Genomic DNA, 18,545 nt, shown 5'->3' with positions numbered 1-18,545 from the left:
ACCCTGCGGAGGAGAGCTGAGGCTCGCGTGTATTGTGTACCCTGCCGCCAGTGATCGTTTTCCCCTAGCAGATCTATTTTGAATTATTTCCCTAAATTTTAGAGGAACTTTAGGCTCTTTGTGCTATGATTTGTGAAGCTGTAGGGGCCCTCAGGCATTTGCTGCTGGCAGAGGAAAACCGCTTGTCGAATTTGTTGTAAATACTTTCTGTTTGGACAACAACGCCTGTGTGTGTGTGTGTGTGTGTGTGCGCGTGCGTGCTTTGATGACCCCCTGCGACGCCCCAGCTCCGCGAGGGAAGCTTTGAAGCGGCTCTGGGAAAACCTCTGCGGAAGAAACTGCTGCTGGTGACTTGCGGAAAACGGACTCCACAATCAGTGAGATTGTAAAGTAGGTATGTTTATTCAGCGCTGGGCAGCACGGGAGGTCGTGGGCATGAAGATTGATGACTCTTCCTCGTCACCTCTAGTTGACCTCTTGTCTTTGCACAGACTCAGTTGCTCCTTGGCTCTTGTCCACCTGCAGGACCAGTTTCTCCCAGTTTCTTAAGATAGGCTCGCTCTCTTATTAGGAGACTGACCTGGGTAAGGGGGCCCAAGGCTTCTTGCTTTAGTTAATTGGCACAATGCACCATAGTTAGCAAAGACAATTAGTAGCATCCTAGTTTAATGCCGTCAGCGCTCTATCTCTACTTGATAAGATTCTCCTAACTCCCTCTCTCACTGGAGCCCACGCAGCCCTCTGTCCTGCCGAAGGACTTCACGGGGACTTCTGCCGGCTCCGGGTGCCCGCACACAGACAGAAATGGCTTTGAGAGAAAACAATCAGGAGGAGGAGAGCTCAGAGACTGCGGCCGGCTTCGGCCACCTTCCCCTCGCTTTCCCTCTCCGTGTTCAAACCGAGCACTGTTCTGCCGTCAACCTTCGCTGCCTCTGCCCACGGCGCTGGGCTTTCGCGTGTGCCATTGCTCCTCTACATATTTTATCCTTCCTTTTGTAAGGAATGGTCCAGCAATTCGTGTCACTAAGGGATTTGAAGGGTTAACATTGAGGCCCGGGTCTAGGTGATAAGAGAACAAAGGGGTTTTTAGGGAAAAGTGCTGACTACTGCAGGGGATGTTGCTAGAGTTTCTGAAATCCGGCGCAGAGGCTCCCAAACGAGGAGGAAGGGGGAGCTGAAGGACAATTGAAGGACAAAAGCCTGGGAGGAAGACAACCAGCATTCAGCCTGAGCAAGCCCCGAGAGACCAACAGAGACTGATACGCAGGCGCCCCTGGGAGGGGTTTCGGATTCCGGAAACCAATTCTAATAACCCTGCCTCTTCTCGAAGTAGTAATGAATATGTATTAGCCTGGGAGCATCAAAACCAGCCGCCTTACGTAACAGGTGTGCGTCCTGGGGGAGCAGAGACTCCCGGCGCACCCAGCGCTGCTTGCTTGCCTCTTTTCGTTTAATAAATTGTAAACTTTGATTGTAATCCTATTTGGGACTCAGCCATTTATAACACTTTTTATATTTGTATTTTATTTAAGGCTGTCTTGCCCCCCTCCCCCCCCCAGCCTCGCTGCTCGCCAATAAAGCTGGCGCAGGGGCTAAGGGATTTGAAGGGCCTGCTTGTATACCTAAGGGATTTGAGGGCCTGCTTGTACACCTTTGGGGACTGCCTCTTTTGGGGGGGGGGGGGGTGTTAGGAGCTGCTTGTATACTTTTTTAGGCATTCCTCTGAGAGGGGGTTGGGAGCTTCGTGTATACTGGGGGGGGAGGGCCTCCCTCGAGGTGGAAGGGGGGGGGTTGGAGCGTTTCTACACTGTAGGGGCCTGCCTGTACACTTTTGGGGCCTGCCTTGGAGGGGTTGGGAACTGCTTGTACACCTTTGGGGCCTGCGTCTGCGCGGGGTGGGGCGGGGGGGGGGGGGGGTTGGAGCTGGTTTTAACCTTTCGGGCTTGCATCTGGAGGGGTTGGGGCCTGCCTTTGGGGGGGTGGTTGTGAGCTGCTTGTATACTGTAGGGGCCTGCTTGTACACCTTTGGGCCTGCATCTGGGGGGGGTGGGAGCTGCTTGTACACTGTTAGGGCCTGCCTTGGGGGAGGGGTTGGGGCATGTGCCTTGGGGGGGTGGGGTTGGGAGCTGCTTCTACGCTGTAGGGGTCTGGGTCTTGGGGGGTTGGGGCTGTTTGTACACCTTTGGGGCGTGCCTCTGGGGAGGATGGGGAGTTGCTTGTACACCTTTGGGGCCTGTGTCTGGGGGGGGTTGGGGCCTGTGCCGGGGGGGGTTGGGAGCTGCTTGTACACTCTAGGGCCCTCTGGCAGGCTTTGGGGCCTCCCTTTGAGGGGGGCAGTTGGGAGCTGGTTGTACACCTTTGGGGCCTGAGTCTGGGGTGTGGGGGCTGGGGCTGAGGCCTGGGGCCTGCATCTGGGTGGTGGTGGTGGGGGGTCCAGTTCATGGGGGGGGGGGGTTGGGAGCTGCTTGTGGACAGTTGGGGTCTGCATCCGGGTGTGGCTGGGGCCTGCTTGTAGACTTCTGCAGCCTGTGTCTGGTGTTTGGGGGCTTTTCTGTAGTGTTTGGGGATTGCATTTTGGCTTTGGGATGTGTCTAGAGCTTCTGGGGCCTAGCTGTAGTGCTTGGGGCCTGCGTCTGGGGCTTTTCTGTAGCATTTTGGTAGCGTGTTTGTGATTTGGGGTCTGTATCCAGGGTTTTGCCTTTTTTGTAGTTTTCAGCTTTGTGTCTGTTTCTTTGTTGGTTGCCTGGGGTTTGGGGTTTGGATCATTAGTCAGTGTCATTAGCGTCGGGGGGTTGATATGAAGGGTTAGGGTTGTGGTTAGAGTTGTTAGGGTTAAAGAGAATAAGGATTTTAGGGTAAGGGGATCAAGGTTGTGGGAATAAAAATGTTTTTGCACAGAGTTACATCGTTTAGAGGGAAGGAAGGTGGTATTGATATATGCTTGCAGCGATAAGAAAGCTTAACAGACAACCTTGTAAAATGCAGACAACCAGAATCCTTAGAGCAATTGGGTGGAAATCACGGTGTAAGAAACATTACCACCTCAAAGAGGAAAACAGTCAAGAAAAAAATAAAATTGACTAGTAACAGGCCAGCAGCTGTGTATTTTCTGTGAAGCACTGGATAGATTGTGAACATGGATTACCCAGTCAATGGGGAAACTGGGGAGGGTCCTGGTCACCGAGAGGAAAAAAAAAATTATATAAACTGTGTTATGGAACTAGTAGGTGGCTTGTGGGACGCCTGCCATTGCAATCGTGAATAAAAATGCTACCTCACTGAGATACTTGCCTGAGCCTATGGTATTGGTTACAGAGTGTTTCTAATAAGGTGTTAGGGTGTTAAGGTTTCAGGGCTAAGGCACTAGGGTTGGGTTTCAGGGTTAGGGTTTCCAGGGTTTAGGGTTAGGATTTTAAGGTTGTTAGGGTTGGAGTTATAAGGGTTAGGGTTTGGGGGTTAGTGTGTTAAGGTTTTAAAGTATTTTGTGGTTTTAGTGTTGATAGGGTTTTTAGGGGTAGGGTCTTAGGGTTTTAGTTATGGTCAGGTATTTAGGGTTAGGGTTTTAAGGTCTTATTTTTTTTTTTTAAGGTTAGGGTCTCCAGCGTTAGGGCTTTGAGAATCTTTACGTTTTGGGTTAGGGTTTAGAGGGTCTTAATTTTTAGGGTTAGGGCTTTTAGGCGTAGGTCTAGTGTGGTAAATTTTATCGGGTTAGGACTGTAAGGGTTTTTAGGGTTAGGGTTTCTAGGGTTTTTTGGGGTAGGGGTTAGGGTTAGATCCGTGGGAGCCGTAGTGTTAGGGGTCAGGGTTCTTAGGGCTAAGGCCCAATATTAGGGTGGAAGGCCAAACTAAGGGGGGAGCCCCCCCCAAAATTGAAGGGTCGAAGCCCCAATTTAGGGGAAGAAACGTCAAAATTGTGGGGTCCCCCAAAATTGGGCGGAAGAACTTTTAATATTAGGGGGGAACCCAAAAAAGGAGGGTGGGGGACTCTACAATCGGTTGTGTCCCCCCCAAATTAGGGGAGGAACCCCCAAAATTGGGTGGGCGAACCCCCAAATTGGGGGGAAGAAGACTTAAATGGAAGTGTGAAATTCCAGAATTGAATGTGGACCCCCCCCAGACCTGGGGAGGAATCCCCAAACTTGGGGGGGACCCCCAAAATTGGGGTTAAAGCCCCAGATCCCGGGGAGCTAAGCCCCAAATTAAGGGAAGGAACCTCAAACATGTGGTGAGAACCCCAACATTGGGGGAAAGAACCTTAATATTAGGGTGGCAGGCCAAGAAAGGATGGTGGGGGCCTCCAAAATTGTGGGGGGCTTGGAACTGGGGGGAATCCCCAAAATGGAGGGGGAACCCCAAAAGTGGGGGGGGGGCGAAGCACCAAATTAGGGGAAGGAACCCCAAAATTGCGGGGAAGAACTCTGAAATGGAGAGCTGAAAACCCGAAATTGAGGGGAAACCCCCCAAAACGGCGGGAAAACCCTCCATAAACACGAAACCGGTAATGTAACAGAGCAAAAAATGGCGTCCTACGGCACGCTGCGAGGCTCAATTTTCTGGGGAGTGCTGGGAAATGTAGTTCTTGGCCACCGGGTTTCCGGGAGTCCATATTGTTTTCCCAGAGCATGCCGGGAGATGTAGTTCTCGGACACTGGGCTTCCGGGAGGCCATGTTGGTTTCCCATCTTTGCTAGACTCCGGGTGCTCTGGCTTCACAGAGAAACCCCCAAACTGAAAAATGTACCTGCTAATATATTGGGCTCTAAATGTAGCCCTGGGTTAATTGAATAACAATCCCTGGGTAAGATTGAAGTGCAGGAGGGGTTGGCTACGGTTTTAAGAGCCGGTTTGCAGAAAAGGGATTTCCCGTTAAGAAATGGCATATACTGATTGTTCTCTTCCTTGCTCTGCCAAGACCTGAAGCACATCTTGGAAGCCAGGCAGAATCCGTGGAGCCAATGGAGTTCTCAAGCTCGACTTCAGCTTCTTCCCAGCTAGAAGAAGCAAGGACACGCCGGCTGAGTTCCACAGGCAACGCGCCCGTATCTGTAGACGAGGATTTAGAGATGCTACTTTGGGAACTCTCAGACGGCATACTGGAAGCCGAGCTCGACTTGGACCCAGGGAAGGATGAGGATGACCTCCTCCTTGAGCTTTCCAAGATGATTGATGATTGAACTGCATAGTCCTATGGTATATTAAAAAAAAAACAAACAAAAAAAAAATACAACTCTTCTTCTTGTTGGATACCCCGAGGTGATCCTTTTTCGAACTGAGTCTTTGCAATGAGACTTAAAGCACAGTTGGAACTGGTAGAAATTGGCAGGATCTGCACTCAGTTGTCCTAAGTTTCCCTGCTGGTCAGAGTTAAGGTCTTGTGCATGGTTCCGTAACTATAGGTGGCTACCTTTGATATCAAGAGGACAAAGCACTTGTTTCTTTTGGCACAGAAAGATGTCCATCGGCACGCTGCGGTGGCTGTGAATTGACGTAGTGATGGAGCGATGCTCTGAAGGCTTAAACGGAAAGCTTCTTCCTTCCCCCCCGCCTTGGCACAGCTCGATGTTGGGCACATTGTGAAGCCTGGGTGTTCTGATTTCTCGGACAGTTGATACCCAAATCCCGGAGTTACTATGTCAACTCTTGACTTTTATTTGTGTATGCCATTGTTTTGACTGTAATCTTTTCAGATGATGAAGCTGTAGGGGCGGGAGGGAGCAGAATAATTATTCTAGCGTTGTGGACCAAACATGCTGCCAGGAGTGGTGGTGGTGGGGTCAGCCCACCCGGCCTTACTTTCAATTATCAGGGATGATAAAATGGTGTGAAAAGCAGCAGCTCTGCGATACGGCTACGCTACCCCCACTCCCTTCTCTTGTGCTGTACCAAAGTTCCCCCAAGCTTTGGTTGGTGCTTTTTGCTGGTGACAGTAGGACTCCAGGGCGAGTAGTCGGGACTCTCCTGCAGTAACTGGGTCAATTAAGGGTTGGTTTAAGTGCCTCCTGGTTTTTAAAATTGCTCCCCTGAGCTGCTGGCTCTGCTGCCTGCTACAGCAAATGTTCGGGTGCCATCAGCGTCGCACTTGGGCGTGGGCACTGACCCTGCGGAGGAGAGCTGAGGCTCGCGTGTATTGTGTACCCTGCCGCCAGTGATCGTTTTCCCCTAGCAGATCTATTTTGAATTATTTCCCTAAATTTTAGAGGAACTTTAGGCTCTTTGTGCTATGATTTGTGAAGCTGTAGGGGCCCTCAGGCATTTGCTGCTGGCAGAGGAAAACCGCTTGTCGAATTTGTTGTAAATACTTTCTGTTTGGACAACAACGCCTGTGTGTGTGTGTGTGTGTGTGCGCGCGTGCGTGCTTTGATGACCCCCTGCGACGCCCCAGCTCCGCGAGGGAAGCTTTGAAGCGGCTCTGGGAAAACCTCTGCGGAAGAAACTGCTGCTGGTGACTTGCGGAAAACGGACTCCACAATCAGTGAGATTGTAAAGTAGGTATGTTTATTCAGCGCTGGGCAGCACGGGAGGTCGTGGGCATGAAGATTGATGACTCTTCCTCGTCACCGCTAGTTGACCTCTTGTCTTTGCACAGACTCAGTTGCTCCTTGGCTCTTGTCCACCTGCAGGACCAGTTTCTCCCAGTTTCTTAAGATAGGCTCGCTCTCTTATTAGGAGACTGACCTGGGTAAGGGGGCCCAAGGCTTCTTGCTTTAGTTAATTGGCACAATGCACCATAGTTAGCAAAGACAATTAGTAGCATCCTAGTTTAATGCCGTCAGCGCTCTATCTCTACTTGATAAGATTCTCCTAACTCCCTCTCTCACTGGAGCCCACGCAGCCCTCTGTCCTGCCGAAGGACTTCACGGGGACTTCTGCCGGCTCCGGGTGCCCGCACACAGACAGAAATGGCTTTGAGAGAAAACAATCAGGAGGAGGAGAGCTCAGAGACTGCGGCCGGCTTCGGCCACCTTCCCCTCGCTTTCCCTCTCCGTGTTCAAACCGAGCACTGTTCTGCCGTCAACCTTCGCTGCCTCTGCCCGCGGCGCTGGGCTTTCGCGTGTGCCATTGCTCCTCTACATATTTTATCCTTCCTTTTGTAAGGAATGGTCCAGCAATTCGTGTCACTAAGGGATTTGAAGGGTTAACATCGAGGCCCGGGTCTAGGTGATAAGAGAACAAAGGGGTTTTTAGGGAAAAGTGCTGACTACTGCAGGGGATGTTGCTAGAGTTTCTGAAATCCGGCGCAGAGGCTCCCAAACGAGGAGGAAGGGGGAGCTGAAGGACAATTGAAGGACAAAAGCCTGGGAGGAAGACAACCAGCATTCAGCCCGAGCAAGCCCCGAGAGACCACCAGAGACTGATACGCAGGCGCCCCTGGGAGGGGTTTCGGATTCCGGAAACCAATTCTAATAACCCTGCCTCTTCTCGAAGTAGTAATGAATATGTATTAGCCTGGGAGCATCAAAACCAGCCGCCTTACGTAACAGGTGTGCGTCCTGGGGGAGCAGAGACTCCCGGCGCACCCAGCGCTGCTTGCTTGCCTCTTTTCGTTTAATAAATTGTAAACTTTGATTGTAATCCTATTTGGGACTCAGCCATTTATAACACTTTTTATATTTGTATTTTATTTAAGGCTGTCTTGCCCCCCTCCCCCCCCCAGCCTCGCTGCTCGCCAATAAAGCTGGCGCAGGGGCTAAGGGATTTGAAGGGCCTGCTTGTATACCTAAGGGATTTGAGGGCCTGCTTGTACACCTTTGGGGACTGCCTCTTTTGGGGGGGGGGGGGGGGGTGTTAGGAGCTGCTTGTATACTTTTTTAGGCATTCCTCTGAGAGGGGGTTGGGAGCTTCGTGTATACTGGGGGGGGAGGGCCTCCCTCGAGGTGGAAGGGGGGGGGTTGGAGCGTTTCTACACTGTAGGGGCCTGCCTGTACACTTTTGGGGCCTGCCTTGGAGGGGTTGGGAACTGCTTGTACACCTTTGGGGCCTGCGTCTGCGCGGGGTGGGGCGGGGGGGGGGGGGTTGGAGCTGGTTTTAACCTTTCGGGCTTGCATCTGGAGGGGTTGGGGCCTGCCTTTGGGGGGGTGGTTGTGAGCTGCTTGTATACTGTAGGGGCCTGCTTGTACACCTTTGGGCCTGCATCTGGGGGGGGTGGGAGCTGCTTGTACACTGTTAGGGCCTGCCTTGGGGGAGGGGTTGGGGCATGTGCCTTGGGGGGGTGGGGTTGGGAGCTGCTTCTACGCTGTAGGGGTCTGGGTCTTGGGGGGTTGGGGCTGTTTGTACACCTTTGGGGCGTGCCTCTGGGGAGGATGGGGAGTTGCTTGTACACCTTTGGGGCCTGTGTCTGGGGGGGGTTGGGGCCTGTGCCGGGGGGGGTTGGGAGCTGCTTGTACACTCTAGGGCCCTCTGGCAGGCTATGGGGCCTCCCTTTGAGGGGGGCAGTTGGGAGCTGGTTGTACACCTTTGGGGCCTGAGTCTGGGGTGTGGGGGCTGGGGCTGAGGCCTGGGGCCTGCATCTGGGTGGTGGTGGTGGGGGGTCCAGTTCATGGGGGGGGGGGGTTGGGAGCTGCTTGTGGACAGTTGGGGTCTGCATCCGGGTGTGGCTGGGGCCTGCTTGTAGACTTCTGCAGCCTGTGTCTGGTGTTTGGGGGCTTTTCTGTAGTGTTTGGGGATTGCATTTTGGCTTTGGGATGTGTCTAGAGCTTCTGGGGCCTAGCTGTAGTGCTTGGGGCCTGCGTCTGGGGCTTTTCTGTAGCATTTTGGTAGCGTGTTTGTGATTTGGGGTCTGTATCCAGGGTTTTGCCTTTTTTGTAGTTTTCAGCTTTGTGTCTGTTTCTTTGTTGGTTGCCTGGGGTTTGGGGTTTGGATCATTAGTCAGTGTCATTAGCGTCGGGGGGTTGATATGAAGGGTTAGGGTTGTGGTTAGAGTTGTTAGGGTTAAAGAGAATAAGGATTTTAGGGTAAGGGGATCAAGGTTGTGGGAATAAAAATGTTTTTGCACAGAGTTACATCGTTTAGAGGGAAGGAAGGTGGTATTGATATATGCTTGCAGCGATAAGAAAGCTTAACAGACAACCTTGTAAAATGCAGACAACCAGAATCCTTAGAGCAATTGGGTGGAAATCACGGTGTAAGAAACATTACCACCTCAAAGAGGAAAACAGTCAAGAAAAAAATAAAATTGACTAGTAACAGGCCAGCAGCTGTGTATTTTCTGTGAAGCACTGGATAGATTGTGAACATGGATTACCCAGTCAATGGGGAAACTGGGGAGGGTCCTGGTCACCGAGAGGAAAAAAAAAATTATATAAACTGTGTTATGGAACTAGTAGGTGGCTTGTGGGACGCCTGCCATTGCAATCGTGAATAAAAATGCTACCTCACTGAGATACTTGCCTGAGCCTATGGTATTGGTTACAGAGTGTTTCTAATAAGGTGTTAGGGTGTTAAGGTTTCAGGGCTAAGGCACTAGGGTTGGGTTTCAGGGTTAGGGTTTCCAGGGTTTAGGGTTAGGATTTTAAGGTTGTTAGGGTTGCAGTTATAAGGGTTAGGGTTTGGGGGTTAGTGTGTTAAGGTTTTAAAGTATTTTGTGGTTTTAGTGTTGATAGGGTTTTTAGGGGTAGGGTCTTAGGGTTTTAGTTATGGTCAGGTATTTAGGGTTAGGGTTTTAAGGTCTTATTTTTTTTTTTTTAAGGTTAGGGTCTCCAGCGTTAGGGCTTTGAGAATCTTTACGTTTTGGGTTAGGGTTTAGAGGGTCTTAATTTTTAGGGTTAGGGCTTTTAGGCATAGGTCTAGTGTGGTAAATTTTATCGGGTTAGGACTGTAAGGGTTTTTAGGGTTAGGGTTTCTAGGGTTTTTTGGGGTAGGGGTTAGGGTTAGATCCGTGGGAGCCGTAGTGTTAGGGGTCAGGGTTCTTAGGGCTAAGGCCCAATATTAGGGTGGAAGGCCAAACTAAGGGGGGAGCCCCCCCCAAAATTGAAGGGTCGAAGCCCCAATTTAGGGGAAGAAACGTCAAAATTGTGGGGTCCCCCAAAATTGGGCGGAAGAACTTTTAATATTAGGGGGGAACCCAAAAAAGGAGGGTGGGGGACTCTACAATCGGTTGTGTCCCCCCCAAATTAGGGGAGGAACCCCCAAAATTGGGTGGGCGAACCCCCAAATTGGGGGGAAGAAGACTTAAATGGAAGTGTGAAATTCCAGAATTGAATGTGGACCCCCCCCCAGACCTGGGGAGGAATCCCCAAACTTGGGGGGGACCCCCAAAATTGGGGTTAAAGCCCCAGATCCCGGGGAGCTAAGCCCCAAATTAAGGGAAGGAACCTCAAACATGTGGTGAGAACCCCAACATTGGGGGAAAGAACCTTAATATTAGGGTGGCAGGCCAAGAAAGGATGGTGGGGGCCTCCAAAATTGTGGGGGGCTTGGAACTGGGGGGAATCCCCAAAATGGAGGGGGAACCCCAAAAGTGGGGGGGGGGGCGAAGCACCAAATTAGGGGAAGGAACCCCAAAATTGCGGGGAAGAACTCTGAAATGGAGAGCTGAAAACCCGAAATTGAGGGGAAACCCCCCAAAACGGCGGGAAAACCCTCCATAAACACGAACCCGGTAATGTAACAGAGCAAAAAATGGCGTCCTACGGCACGCTGCGAGGCTCAATTTTCTGGGGAGTGCTGGGAAATGTAGTTCTTGGCCACCGGGTTTCCGGGAGTCCATATTGTTTTCCCAGAGCATGCCGGGAGATGTAGTTCTCGGACACTGGGCTTCCGGGAGGCCATGTTGGTTTCCCATCTTTGCTAGACTCCGGGTGCTCTGGCTTCACAGAGAAACCCCCAAACTGAAAAATGTACCTGCTAATATATTGGGCTCTAAATGTAGCTCTGGGTTAATTGAATAACAATCCCTGGGTAAGATTGAAGTGCAGGAGGGGTTGGCTACGGTTTTAAGAGCCGGTTTGCAGAAAAGGGATTTCCCGTTAAGAAATGGCATATACTGATTGTTCTCTTCCTTGCTCTGCCAAGACCTGAAGCACATCTTGGAAGCCAGGCAGAATCCGTGGAGCCAATGGAGTTCTCAAGCTCGACTTCAGCTTCTTCCCAGCTAGAAGAAGCAAGGACACGCCGGCTGAGTTCCACAGGCAACGCGCCCGTATCTGTAGACGAGGATTTAGAGATGCTACTTTGGGAACTCTCAGACGGCATACTGGAAGCCGAGCTCGACTTGGACCCAGGGAAGGATGAGGATGACCTCCTCCTTGAGCTTTCCAAGATGATTGATGATTGAACTGCATAGTCCTATGGTATATTAAAAAAAACAAACAAACAAAAAAAAATACAACTCTTCTTCTTGTTGGATACCCCGAGGTGATCCTTTTTCGAACTGAGGCTTTGCAATGAGACTTAAAGCACAGTTGGAACTGGTAGAAATTGGCAGGATCTGCACTCAGTTGTCCTAAGTTTCCCTGCTGGTCAGAGTTAAGGTCTTGTGCATGGTTCCGTAACTATAGGTGGCTACCTTTGATATCAAGAGGACAAAGCACTTGTTTCTTTTGGCACAGAAAGATGTCCATCGGCACGCTGCGGTGGCTGTGAATTGACGTAGTGATGGAGCGATGCTCTGAAGGCTTAAACGGAAAGCTTCTTCCTTCCCCCCCGCCTTGGCACAGCTCGATGTTGGGCACATTGTGAAGCCTGGGTGTTCTGATTTCTCGGACAGTTGATACCCAAATCCCGGAGTTACTATGTCAACTCTTGACTTTTATTTGTGTATGCCATTGTTTTGACTGTAATCTTTTCAGATGATGAAGCTGTAGGGGCGGGAGGGAGCAGAATAATTATTCTAGCGTTGTGGACCAAACATGCTGCCAGGAGTGGTGGTGGTGGGGTCAGCCCACCCGGCCTTACTTTCAATTATCAGGGATGATAAAATGGTGTGAAAAGCAGCAGCTCTGCGATACGGCTACGCTACCCCCACTCCCTTCTCTTGTGCTGTACCAAAGTTCCCCCAAGCTTTGGTTGGTGCTTTTTGCTGGTGACAGTAGGACTCCAGGGCGAGTAGTCGGGACTCTCCTGCAGTAACTGGGTCAATTAAGGGTTGGTTTAAGTGCCTCCTGGTTTTTAAAATTGCTCCCCTGAGCTGCTGGCTCTGCTGCCTGCTACAGCAAATGTTCGGGTGCCATCAGCGTCGCACTTGGGCGTGGGCACTGACCCTGCGGAGGAGAGCTGAGGCTCGCGTGTATTGTGTACCCTGCCGCCAGTGATCGTTTTCCCCTAGCAGATCTATTTTGAATTATTTCCCTAAATTTTAGAGGAACTTTAGGCTCTTTGTGCTATGATTTGTGAAGCTGTAGGGGCCCTCAGGCATTTGCTGCTGGCAGAGGAAAACCGCTTGTCGAATTTGTTGTAAATACTTTCTGTTTGGACAACAACGCCTGTGTGTGTGTGTGTGTGTGTGCGCGCGTGCGTGCTTTGATGACCCCCTGCGACGCCCCAGCTCCGCGAGGGAAGCTTTGAAGCGGCTCTGGGAAAACCTCTGCGGAAGAAACTGCTGCTGGTGACTTGCGGAAAACGGACTCCACAATCAGTGAGATTGTAAAGTAGGTATGTTTATTCAGCGCTGGGCAGCACGGGAGGTCGTGGGCATGAAGATTGATGACTCTTCCTCGTCACCGCTAGTTGACCTCTTGTCTTTGCACAGACTCAGTTGCTCCTTGGCTCTTGTCCACCTGCAGGACCAGTTTCTCCCAGTTTCTTAAGATAGGCTCGCTCTCTTATTAGGAGACTGACCTGGGTAAGGGGGCCCAAGGCTTCTTGCTTTAGTTAATTGGCACAATGCACCATAGTTAGCAAAGACAATTAGTAGCATCCTAGTTTAATGCCGTCAGCGCTCTATCTCTACTTGATAAGATTCTCCTAACTCCCTCTCTCACTGGAGCCCACGCAGCCCTCTGTCCTGCCGAAGGACTTCACGGGGACTTCTGCCGGCTCCGGGTGCCCGCACACAGACAGAAATGGCTTTGAGAGAAAACAATCAGGAGGAGGAGAGCTCAGAGACTGCGGCCGGCTTCGGCCACCTTCCCCTCGCTTTCCCTCTCCGTGTTCAAACCGAGCACTGTTCTGCCGTCAACCTTCGCTGCCTCTGCCCGCGGCGCTGGGCTTTCGCGTGTGCCATTGCTCCTCTACATATTTTATCCTTCCTTTTGTAAGGAATGGTCCAGCAATTCGTGTCACTAAGGGATTTGAAGGGTTAACATCGAGGCCCGGGTCTAGGTGATAAGAGAACAAAGGGGTTTTTAGGGAAAAGTGCTGACTACTGCAGGGGATGTTGCTAGAGTTTCTGAAATCCGGCGCAGAGGCTCCCAAACGAGGAGGAAGGGGGAGCTGAAGGACAATTGAAGGACAAAAGCCTGGGAGGAAGACAACCAGCATTCAGCCCGAGCAAGCCCCGAGAGACCACCAGAGACTGATACGCAGGCGCCCCTGGGAGGGGTTTCGGATTCCGGAAACCAATTCTAATAACCCTGCCTCTTCTCGAAGTAGTAATGAATATGTATTAGCCTGGGAGCATCAAAACCAGCCGCCTTACGTAACAGGTGTGCGTCCTGGGGGAGCAGAGACTCCCGGCGCACCCAGCGCTGCTTGCTTGCCTCTTTTCGTTTAATAAATTGTAAACTTTGATTGTAATCCTATTTGGGACTCAGCCATTTATAACACTTTTTATATTTGTATTTTATTTAAGGCTGTCTTGCCCCCCTCCCCCCCCCAGCCTCGCTGCTCGCCAATAAAGCTGGCGCAGGGGCTAAGGGATTTGAAGGGCCTGCTTGTATACCTAAGGGATTTGAGGGCCTGCTTGTACACCTTTGGGGACTGCCTCTTTTGGGGGGGGGGGGGGGGTGTTAGGAGCTGCTTGTATACTTTTTTAGGCATTCCTCTGAGAGGGGGTTGGGAGCTTCGTGTATACTGGGGGGGGAGGGCCTCCCTCGAGGTGGAAGGGGGGGGGTTGGAGCGTTTCTACACTGTAGGGGCCTGCCTGTACACTTTTGGGGCCTGCCTTGGAGGGGTTGGGAACTGCTTGTACACCTTTGGGGCCTGCGTCTGCGCGGGGTGGGGCGGGGGGGGGGGGGGTTGGAGCTGGTTTTAACCTTTCGGGCTTGCATCTGGAGGGGTTGGGGCCTGCCTTTGGGGGGGTGGTTGTGAGCTGCTTGTATACTGTAGGGGCCTGCTTGTACACCTTTGGGCCTGCATCTGGGGGGGGTGGGAGCTGCTTGTACACTGTTAGGGCCTGCCTTGGGGGAGGGGTTGGGGCATGTGCCTTGGGGGGGTGGGGTTGGGAGCTGCTTCTACGCTGTAGGGGTCTGGGTCTTGGGGGGTTGGGGCTGTTTGTACACCTTTGGGGCGTGCCTCTGGGGAGGATGGGGAGTTGCTTGTACACCTTTGGGGCCTGTGTCTGGGGGGGGTTGGGGCCTGTGCCGGGGGGGGTTGGGAGCTGCTTGTACACTCTAGGGCCCTCTGGCAGGCTTTGGGGCCTCCCTTTGAGGGGGGCAGTTGGGAGCTGGTTGTACACCTTTGGGGCCTGAGTCTGGGGTGTGGGGGCTGGGGCTGAGGCCTGGGGCCTGCATCTGGGTGGTGGTGGTGGGGGGTCCAGTTCATGGGGGGGGTGGGTTGGGAGCTGCTTGTGGACAGTTGGGGTCTGCATCCGGGTGTGGCTGGGGCCTGCTTGTAGACTTCTGCAGCCTGTGTCTGGTGTTTGGGGGCTTTTCTGTAGTGTTTGGGGATTGCATTTTGGCTTTGGGATGTGTCTAGAGCTTCTGGGGCCTAGCTGTAGTGCTTGGGGCCTGCGTCTGGGGCTTTTCTGTAGCATTTTGGTAGCGTGTTTGTGATTTGGGGTCTGTATCCAGGGTTTTGCCTTTTTTGTAGTTTTCAGCTTTGTGTCTGTTTCTTTGTTGGTTGCCTGGGGTTTGGGGTTTGGATCATTAGTCAGTGTCATTAGCGTCGGGGGGTTGATATGAAGGGTTAGGGTTGTGGTTAGAGTTGTTAGGGTTAAAGAGAATAAGGATTTTAGGGTAAGGGGATCAAGGTTGTGGGAATAAAAATGTTTTTGCACAGAGTTACATCGTTTAGAGGGAAGGAAGGTGGTATTGATATATGCTTGCAGCGATAAGAAAGCTTAACAGACAACCTTGTAAAATGCAGACAACCAGAATCCTTAGAGCAATTGGGTGGAAATCACGGTGTAAGAAACATTACCACCTCAAAGAGGAAAACAGTCAAGAAAAAAATAAAATTGACTAGTAACAGGCCAGCAGCTGTGTATTTTCTGTGAAGCACTGGATAGATTGTGAACATGGATTACCCAGTCAATGGGGAAACTGGGGAGGGTCCTGGTCACCGAGAGGAAAAAAAAAATTATATAAACTGTGTTATGGAACTAGTAGGTGGCTTGTGGGACGCCTGCCATTGCAATCGTGAATAAAAATGCTACCTCACTGAGATACTTGCCTGAGCCTATGGTATTGGTTACAGAGTGTTTCTAATAAGGTGTTAGGGTGTTAAGGTTTCAGGGCTAAGGCACTAGGGTTGGGTTTCAGGGTTAGGGTTTCCAGGGTTTAGGGTTAGGATTTTAAGGTTGTTAGGGTTGCAGTTATAAGGGTTAGGGTTTGGGGGTTAGTGTGTTAAGGTTTTAAAGTTTTGGGGGGTTTTAGTGTTGATAGGGTCTCCAGGGTTAGAGCCTTTAGAGTCTTATTTTTTTGGGTTAGGGTTTAGAGGGTCTTAATTTTTAGGGTTAGGGGTTTTAGGCGTAGGTCTTCAGGGCTTTAGTGTGGTAAATTTTATCGGGTTAGGCCTGTAAGAGTTTTTAGCGTTAGGGTTTCTAGGTTTTTTTGGGGTAGGAGTTAGGGTTAGATCCCTGGGCGTTGTAGGGTTAGGGGTCAGGGCTCTTAGGTGTTAGGCCTAATATTAGGGCAGAAGGCCAAAATAAGAGGGTAGGAGCCCCCCCAAACTTGAAGGGTTGAAGCCCCAAGTTAGGGGAAGGAACCTCCAAAATTGTGGGGCCCCCCAAAGTTGGGCAGAAGAACTTTTAATATTAGGGGGAAACCCAAAAAAGGCGGGTGGGGGACTCTAAAATTGGGGGGCACCCCCAAAATTGGTCGCGTCCCCCCAAATTAGGGGAGGAACCCCCATAACTTGGGGGAAGAACACCTAAATGGAAGTGTGAAATTCCAGAATTGAATGTGGACCCCCCCAGAACTGGGGAGGAATCCCCAAAATTGGTGGGGACCCCGAAAATTGGGGTTAAAGCTCCTGATCTCAGGGGGTGATGCCCCAAATTAACGGAAGGAACCTCAAAAATGTGGTGAGAACCCCAACATTGGTGGAAAGAACCTTAATATTAGGGTGGCAGGCCAAAAAAAGATGGTGGGGGACCCCAAAATTGTGGGGGGCTTGGAATTGGGGGGGAATCCCCAAAATGGAGGGGGAACCCCAAAAGTGGGGGGCGAAGCACCAAATTAGGGGAAGGAACCCCATAATTGTGGGGAAGAACCCTGAAATGGAGAGGTGAAAAACCAAAATTGAGGGTAAACCCCCAAAACAGTGGGAAAACCACTATAAACACAAAACGGAACTGGGAATGTAACAGAGCAAAAAATGGCGTCCTACAGCAAGCTGCGAGGGTCAATTTTCTGGCTGTGCTGGGAAATGTAGTTCTTGGGCACTGGGTTTCCGGGAGGACATGTTGCCTTTCCAGAGCATGTCGGGAGGTGTAGTTCTCGAGAAGCCGCTTACCGGGCAGCCATGTTGGCAGTCTGGGGAATGCCGGGAGATGTAGTTTTATGGCACTGGACTTCAGGGAGGCCATGTTGGTTTCCCAGAGCATGCCGGGAGATGGAGTTCTCGGGCACTGGGTTTCCGGGAGGCCATGTTGCTTTCCCAGAGCATGCCGGGAGATGTAGTCTTCCTGCAGTGGGCTTCCGGGAGACCATACCGGTTTCCCAGAGCATGCCGGGATATGTAGTTCTCGGGCACTGGACTTCCGCAGGGCTATATTGGGTAAGGGTTTAGGGTTAAGGATTTAGGGTTAAGGTTAGGGTTAGGGTTAGGGTTAGAGGGTTAGGGGGTTAGGGTTAGGTTTAGGGTTAGGGGGTTAGGGTTAGGTTTAGGTTGAGGGTTAGGGGGTTAGGGTTAAGGGGTTAGGGTTAAGGGTTTAGGGTTAGCGTTAGGGTTAGGGTTAGGGTTTTGGGTTAGGGTTAGGGTTAGGGTTGGGTTAGGGTTAGGGTTAGGGTTAGGGTTTAGGGTTAGGGTTAGGGTTAGGGTTAGGGTTAGGGTTAGGGTTAGGGTTAGGGTTAGGGTTAGGGTTAGGGTTAGGGTTAGGGTTAGGGTTAGGGTTAGGGTTAGGGTTAGGGTTAGGGTTAGGGTTAGGGTTAGGGTTAGGGTTAGGGTTAGGGTTAGGGTTAGGGTTAGGGTTAGGGTTAGGGTTAGGTTAGGGTTAGGTTAGGTTAGGTTAGGGTTAGGGTTAGGGTTAGGGTTAGGGTTAGGGTTAGGGTCAGGGTCAGGGTCAGGGTCAGGGTCAGGGTCAGGGTCAGGGTCAGGGTCAGGGTCAGGGTCAGAGTTAGGGTTAGGGTTAGGGTTAGGGTCAGGGTCAGGGTCAGGGTCAGGGTCAGGGTCAGGGTCAGGGTCAGGGTTAGGGTTAGGGTTAGGGTCAGGGTCAGGGTCAGGGTCAGGGTCAGGGTCAGGGTCAGGGTCAGGGTCAGGGTCATTAGGGTTAGGGTCAGGGTCAGGGTCAGGGTCAGGGTCAGGGTCAGGGTCAGGGTCAGGGTCAGGGTCAGGGTTAGGGTTAGGGTTAGGGTTAGGGTTAGGGTTAGGGTTAGGGTTAGGGTTAGGGTTAGGGTTAGGGTTAGGGTTAGGGTTAGGGTTAGGGTTAGGGTTAGGGTTAGGGTTAGGGTTAGGGTTAGGGTTAGGGTTAGGGTTAGGGTTAGGGTTAGGGTTAGGGTTAGGGTTAGGGTTAGGGTTAGGGTTAGGGTTAGGGTTAGGGTTAGGGTTAGGGTTAGGGTTAGGGTTAGGGTTAGGGTTAGGGTTAGGGTTAGGGTTAGGGTTAGGGTTAGGGTTAGGGTTAGGGTTAGGGTTAGGGTTAGGGTTAGGGTTAGGGTTAGGGTTAGGGTTAGGGTTAGGGTTAGGGTTAGGGTTAGGGTTAGGGTTAGGGTTAGGGTTAGGGTTAGGGTTAGGGTTAGGGTTAGGGTTAGGGTTAGGGTTAGGGTTAGGGTTAGGGTTAGGGTTAGGGTTAGGGTTAGGGTTAGGGTTAGGGTTAGGGTTAGGGTTAGGGTTAGGGTTAGGGTTAGGGTTAGGGTTAGGGTTAGGGTTCCCCCCCCATTAGGGTTAGGGTTAGGGTTAGGGTTAGGGTTAGGGTTAGGGTTAGGGTTAGGGTTAGGGTTAGGGTTAGGGTTAGGGTTAGGGTTAGGGTTAGGGTTAGGGTTAGGGTTAGGGTTAGGGTTAGGGTTAGGGTTAGGGTTAGGGTTAGGGTTAGGGTTAGGGTTAGGGTTAGGGTTAGGTTAGGGTTAGGGTTAG

General features: G+C 51.5%; 1 long non-coding RNA gene across 1 annotated transcript; it reads left to right on the top strand.

Annotated features, from left to right (window-relative positions):
* Positions 1–3,458: 3,458 nt before the first annotated feature.
* Positions 3,459–5,220, top strand: LOC310891348. Its single transcript, XR_014577537.1, has 2 exons — positions 3,459–4,797; positions 4,912–5,220. It is a non-coding gene; the product is annotated as an uncharacterized lncRNA (long non-coding RNA).
* The last annotated feature ends 13,325 nt before the right edge of the window (positions 5,221–18,545 follow it).

This window comes from Anser anser (assembly GCF_964211835.1).
Source record: "Anser anser genome assembly, contig: HAP1_SCAFFOLD_134, whole genome shotgun sequence".
NCBI lineage: Eukaryota > Metazoa > Chordata > Aves > Anseriformes > Anatidae > Anser > Anser anser.
This window is presented reverse-complemented; position numbering and strand designations above follow the sequence as displayed.